The sequence below is a fragment of the Asparagus officinalis genome, chromosome 1 (assembly GCF_001876935.1).
Source record: "Asparagus officinalis chromosome 1, Aspof.V1, whole genome shotgun sequence".
NCBI lineage: Eukaryota > Viridiplantae > Streptophyta > Magnoliopsida > Asparagales > Asparagaceae > Asparagus > Asparagus officinalis.
In genome coordinates, this window is record NC_033794.1 from 119,862,368 (window position 1) to 119,870,211 (window position 7,844).

Genomic DNA, 7,844 nt, shown 5'->3' on the forward strand with positions numbered 1-7,844 from the left:
CTAGAATCATAGCCTAAACAAGATGCATCATTCATATTCATAATTTGTAAAAATATGCAAGCAAGATGCAAATGCAATCAAAACAAGATTAGCACAAAAAGATAACTTGGATCTTTAACTCAAGGCGATTAGACCTTAAATCAAAGAGCACCAAGCTCTGATACCAATTGTTAGACCCTAGAGGGGGGGTGATTAGGGTCTTATGCTAATCTAATCCGATTAAATGCCAATTAAAAATAATTAACAACTATATTCTTGCAAGATAGGTATACAATCTATTATGGGCAAGAATATGCAATATACACAAAGTGATATATCCTATATGATGAAATATATATGAGTATATGAGCAAGGATATATAAACTAACACAAGGGTAAAATAAACAATCTACACAAGTGATAGGGTAATATGATGAGCAATACACAAAGGCGATATAAGATATGAAAACAAGAAAGAGAACGCCAATGCAATCACAAATAAAACGATATGATCACGGAGTTTGGTCTAACCACTTGACCTACGTCTCCGCTCCTCACCTCGAGGAGATCTCCACTATCACAACCGGGTTTTCTACGTTCACCCGAACAACGTTTACACCTCACAATACAATCACTATGTAATCACACCTCACACACTAAGTGTTGGTCCTAGCCCGTGTCCTCCTCCTCAAGTGCTCGGTTACAACCTCTCCCTAGGCACGTCAACCGACGCCACTCCTCTTGGATTCGACCCCGTCTCTCACCACACACTTCTCTCGGTGTACAAGTGTATTACAAGTGAATCCTCACAATAAGCAGTTTGAAACTATTTCTAATGAAAATGTGATCCTTAAAGAAAACAATGAAAAATTAAATGAAAACAATGAAAACTATTTCTAATGAAAATGTGTCCGTTCCCCACTCCCGGGGAGAAATCCACTATCACAACCGGGTTTTCTACGCTCACCCGAATAACGTTTACACCTCACAGTGTTGGTTTTTAACGCTCACCGAACAACGTTCACTCCTCACACTCGGTTTTCTAGTTCACAGAAAACTTCACAACGCACTCGGTTTCTAGCTCACCGAAAACCTAACAACACTCACAATGTAACAAATATAAATTTATTCTCTACAATAGATGAGAACACAATTAAGCACAACTCAATGTTACAATCTCTCACAACCCTAATATACTATGTATGCAAATACAATAAGCTCAAGTGGGTGTGTGTAACAATGAGATAAAATCAAATCAACAAAACTCAATATAAAACTAGCTTTAATAGAAATGATAATTGACAAATAACAAATGAAAGCTAGAGTAGAGTTTAGAAAACTTCTCAATGGAAGACAAGATGGAGAGATGGAGATTGGAGCCCAAATAAGAAGATGATCTCCTCCACTTGTGAAAACTTCTTCACAAACAAAAACAAACCCTTAAACACGCTTAAACCCTTATTTAAAACTTGTTTAAAAACTTCTTTTTCATTAGTTGAAAACTGAGATCAAAGAGAGTATTTATATCCTCCAAAACCTCAGCTAAAAATCCCAAGTCAAAAGACAGAAACAGCCCCAGCAAACAGCTCAGGAAATAGCCATTGGAAAAGCAACGGTCATATTGTCGGTCGACCGGAAATTTCGTCGGTCGACCGACAGAGAGCAAAAACATGAAGAAGCAATTCTGGACTATCGTCGGTCGACCGGTGCGGTCGACCGATGGAGCTTTCGGTCGACCGGAGCGGTCGACGACAGCCAACTCTCTGTCGGCCCAGTGATGAAAATCAATGATCGGTCGCCGGCTGTGGTCGACGAAAACAGATAATGACAGAAAAATAGTTTTTGGAACTAATTTTGAACTTAGAAAATATGTTAAAAATAACAAATGAAGTCCAAAAAATAATAAAACTTTGGGAGATGTTATAAATCATGAAACAAACATGTTACAAAAAGAATTATTCCAAATTGCATTTCCCATTTGGTGAAAATCATCATTTTTGCAAAATAGTCCAAACTGAAAATATGAGAATACTTGAATTTGATGTTTTGACATAACCAACTTTTGAAACTTTGTAAAATGTTTTATAGACTTAGTAAAACATTGTATAAACTGATATGAAGTCTACAAACAATAATAATATTTCACAAAATTGCTATATTCTATCATTATTTCAAAAACACAATTAGAAAATATGAAATATATAATTCATATATATAACCATAAAACTCAAAACACATGTATAACTATATATATACAATAGAAACCAAACTTATGTATAATACTATATATATATATATATATATATAGCTATATATATATACGAAAGAAATCAATAAATGTGTGTGTATAGATATTGAGCTTAAACGTATTAAACACACTATAATATTAAAGCCTATAACTAATTACCCAAGCCTTGATCTTGACTTCATTGTAGCTCAAGCTTGGTAACACCGTTGGTGGATGAAGGCTTGAACTTTTATCTTTTAAGCGTTTGAATTGTACGTTGCTGTCCACTCCACAATTCGCGCCACGCTCCATTTGATATCATCGTTGAAAGTGCTAATTCCATGCCATCTCCCAACAACGTTGTTTGTCTATAATACATAGGGAATACACAAACACTAGACAAAACAACACTTAAGTAGTAAATTGTTTGTAAATCATCATTAAAAATTAAGAAGGGCGCAACAATCTTCCCTTTTTGACTGATGACAAAACAATTACAAAAGAGAATATCATGCATAAAAGGAAATGAATAATAATTTACAAATACACATGCATATAAACAAGAAAGAATATACATATACTCACAGATATTTCTCCCCCTTTTGCCGAAACATCAAAAAGGGAAACAAAAAGAATAAGAGAGCAAACAGATCCCCCTATCATAAGCATAGGGAGTATAAAGCAAATATAGGGAATAGCTCCCCTATCAAACAGCCATATGAAATTATAAGCAAAAAGATCATGGCAAAACTGTGGGGTGGATTCAGAGATAATGAGAACACATAATGATATGTACGATAAATAGGTGTCTGCAAAAAAACAAGCCTAATAAAGCCATTGTATAAAAATAGATTTATGAAATCAAAAGAGAGAAAACATGAAATCATGGCCAAAAAGAGTTTTTCGAATGAAAACAGAATCAACCTCAAGAATGAAATCATAAATCAAACCATTTAACCAAAATGAATGTTTGATCAACAAAAAAAATTCTTTTGTAAGAACTTGATCAAACCACTCATAAGGATTAGTAGAGAAATAGATGATCCATTAGCACAAAACACATAAATATCATCATATAAGTGAATTATAATGAAATTCAAAAGCACAAATCAAAACACAATTTTTAGAGAGGCAAACAATTATATCAAAGCTCTTGAGCTTTTCCAACCCAATAATCATTTTAGCAATCCGGTAACTTGATTTGGGAATAAACACCCAATAAACCGGAGGGCTATATAACAGAACCGTCTCATCAAAATAGAAGCTATAATCATGGATTTGATAAAATAATTTTTATTTATTGGTAATTTCAAACCAAGAAAAAGTAAAAGTAAAAGTACGAAAATTCTTGGTGTTAAAAGTCAATTTTGTTTTGGTAGCCAAAAGATCAATTGGTACCGAAAAAGATTTAGGGACATGACCCCTATCATTTAAAGCTCAAAAGCCTAGGGTTATGGGCCTCTTAGGCATATTGGTGCACTAACACTACGGTCAAAGCAATAATCGCTCAAAATGACCGCCTCTCCGATTGTAAATATGTGCATGAAAGAGAATCTATTTGTTTTTGTGGAGCCATTAGCTCGGTGCTACAGGGAATCATTTGCAAATAAAGATTTTCTTTAAATTATTTTGCAAATGAGAAACGTCAATTAAAACAAAGGTGTCTTTTTGGAAGCAAATGGCAAATTTGGAGTATTTTGCAAATCAAAACAAAATTTAGCAGGGGGAGATGTCAACCCTACCACAAAACATCACATTTAAAAACATGTGATCTACTAGAAGCATTTTGGCAAATGAGATTTAATTTTACAAATCAAACAATATTTGGCCACAATGACCAAGAGTACACAATGATCACATCTATACACATGAGGCATCTTATGATGAAAATGGGTGCATGTGTGTGTACATCATGATGAAGAAGCTAGCATGAATGCACAGAATGATTAATATTCCTTATGTTTTTTGTAGCATCATATACAAAACTTAGCTAAATGACCTTCGGAGCGCGCAAAAATGAGAAACTTATAAGTTTTGCTATACCATGTGTGGCATAATGAGTGGGGGGAAAAAATGAAATTTTTTGATTTAGGTCTTGGCTACACATGTCATAAGCTTTTATGGTTATAATGCATATTTTTAAAGTTGAAATATACGTATACTATTTTTCATAAGATTTCAAATCTTCATTTTTAGGAGCATATGAATTTTTAGAAAGTAGAACGCATAAATAATCATTATAAAAGAAGCTGTAATATTATATAGCGTCATCTCTACTTCCTAACATGGATCAATGCTTAGGCATGAGATATGGCTAGCAATAGATGAAATCAATTTTTTCATTTTTCCAAATTTAATAAGTCATTGCTTTCTTAAAGCATAGTATTTTCATTTTAAAATGACATGCAAATTGGACACTAGCTTCTCAATGATCGGATTTTAAAAACATCATGCTTATTTTTAAAGACCGCATTAAATCAATTTTGTAATTTGGTTAAAGGCATGCAATAATTTTATCGCTAGCACAAGCAAGTTTCATCATCTAGATAAAATACTATATCCGGTTGACTCGCAAACCTCTAGGGCTAAGCACACGAGTTAGCCGTGTGCATGTTGGCTCTCGCTTTTAGAACTTGAGCGGGATCGCTCCCAAAGCTTGTCGGATCGCAACTCCAAGTCTCGCTGATGTGCTTAATCTATAATTCCAAAGTTTGTGCACTATCAAAATGAACAACTTGTTAGACATAGATGAATAAAAGCATTTAGCAAATATTCTAACAAAATATTGTCATTGTAAACATGGCGATGATCATCTCTTATTCATTTGGATTTCTCAAAGTTGGGCACAATAATAAGCATCATCTATAATTTCCCAATAAATCAAAATTTAGATTGAACAAAAAGTTTGAATGCTAACCACACCAATTTGGGCATAGGATATTTCTGAGTAATTTATGCATAACTCCATCGCATATCACATATAATAGGGCGATCAACTAAAGCTCAAAATTAGATTAACAACAATAAGCTAACTTGATTTTAACTCAAGGCGATTATACCTAAATCAAAGAGCACAAGCTTCTGATACCAAATTGTAGACCCTAGAGGAGGGGTGATTAGGGCTTATGGCTAATCTAATTCTGATATTGTCAATTAAAAACTAATTAACAAAGTTATCCTAGCAAGATGAAATACCACAAGATATATGAGCTAGATAAGCAATGTAATACAATGAGATATAATCCTATATGAAGATATATGCAAGGATTATATAAACCAACACAAGGGTAAATAATCTAAACAAGATAGTGGCATGAAATAAATGAGTAATGCACAATTGGCGATATAAGATAAATACAAAAACAAATACGCCAAGACAAACCTCAACAACCAATATGGAATCAGCGGAGTTCGGACCTTACCGTCCTACGTCTCCGTTCCGCACTCCCGGGGCAGAAATCGCAATATGCACAGAACGGGTTTTCTACGCTCAATAACCCGAATACTTTACAGACCTCAACAGTGGTTGGGTTTTTAACGCTCGAACCGAACAACGTTCACTCCTCACCACTCGTTTCTAGTTCAGACCGAAACTTCACAACACACTCAATTCTAGCTCACCGAAAACCTAACAACATCTAATGTAACAAATATAAATTTGTTCTCTACAACTAGATGAGAACACAATTAAGCGCAATCAAATGTTCAATCTCTCGCAACCCTAATATACTATGTAGTGCAAAATACAATAAGCTCAAGTGGGTGTTGTAAGCAATGAGATAAAATCAAATCAAACAAAAGCTCAATATAAAACTAGCTTTAATAGAAAAGATAATTGACAAATAACTAAAGAAAGCTAGAGTAGATTTTAGAAAACTTCTCATCGAAAGCAAGATGGAGAGTGGAGATTGAGCCCAAATAAGAAGATGATCCTCGCTCACTTTGTAAAACTTAACAAACAAATAAACTAAACCTTAAAACACGCTATAAACGCCTTATTTAAACTTGTTTAAAAACTTCTTTTCCATTTAGTTGAAAATGAGATCAAAGAGAGTATTTATATCCTCCAAACTCAGCTAAAATCCCACAAAAAACAGAAAGCCCGCAAGACACTCAGAAATTAGCCATGAGAAAGCAACGGCATATTGTCGGCGACCGAAATTTCGTACCTGGTCGAAACCGGACAAGAGCAAAAACATGAAGAAGCAATTCTGGACTATCGGCTGGTCGCCGGTGGCGTTTCGACCGATGGAGGCTTTCGTACGCCGGACCGGGTCGATCCGGACACTCTCTGTGCGCCGCAGTATGAAAGATCAAATGATCGGTCGACCCGGTGCGGTCGACCGAAAACAATATGACAGAAAATAGTTTTTGGAAGCTGATTTTGACACTTTAGAAAATATGTAAAAATAACAAATGAAGTCAAAAATAATAAAATTTTGGAGATGTATATAAACATGAAACAAACATGTTACAAAAAGAATTTTCCAATTACATTCCCATTTGTGAAAAATCATCATTTTGCAAAAATAGTCCAAAACATGAAAAATGAGATACTTGATTTTGATGTTTTGACATAAACCAATTTTGAAACTTTGTGAAATATTTTTATAGACTTAGTAAACATGTATAAACTGATATTGAATCTACAAACCAATAATACAATATTTTCACAAATTGCATATTTATCATTGTTTTTAAAAACACAATAGAAAATTGAAATATATAATTTCATATATATAACCATAAAAACTCAAAACACATGTATAACTTATATATATATGCATAGAAACCAAAACTTATGTATATATACTATATATATAATATATATAATATATATATATATATATATATAAATATTATATATAATATATTATATATATATATATATATATATTATATATTATAAATATATTATATATATATATATATATATATATATATATATATATAACTATATATATATACGAAAAAATCAATAAATGTGTGTGTATAGATATTGAGCTTAACGTATTAAACACACATAATATAAACCTATACTAAATTACCCAAGCTTGATCTTGATCTTCATTGTAGCTCAACTTGGTACACGTTGCGGATGAAGCTTGAACTTGATCTTTAACTTTGAATTGTACGTTGCTTCACTCCACAATTCCGCCAACCTCCATTTGATATCGTCGTTGAAGTGCTATTCCATCCATCCTCCAACAACGTTGTTTGTCTACAATACATAGGAATACACAAACACTAGACAAACAACATTAGTAGTAAATTGTTTGTAAATCATCATCAAAACAAGAAGGCCAACATGGGGGTGGTTACAATCCCTCCTACATCTGCTGAGAAACCCCAGCAACAACCAACTAACAAACAAAAGGAGAAATAGCCCCAACGCAAAGAGGTTCAAGTTCCAAAGCAGCCTCGTTTCAATCAATCGATTGTGAGAGATAAACCGGAAACTTCCAATGCGCCATATCGTTTCGATGTTATGGCCCAACTAGCTAACATCCTAGCGAGGATAACTCTATACGAGTTGTTGCATCTTTCCAAAGACACCAGGGAGGCTTTGCAAGAATCTTTGGTCAATTCTGATGTGTTTCTTACTCAAATTAAGCCAGTCCCTGAAGAACCAGAGCCG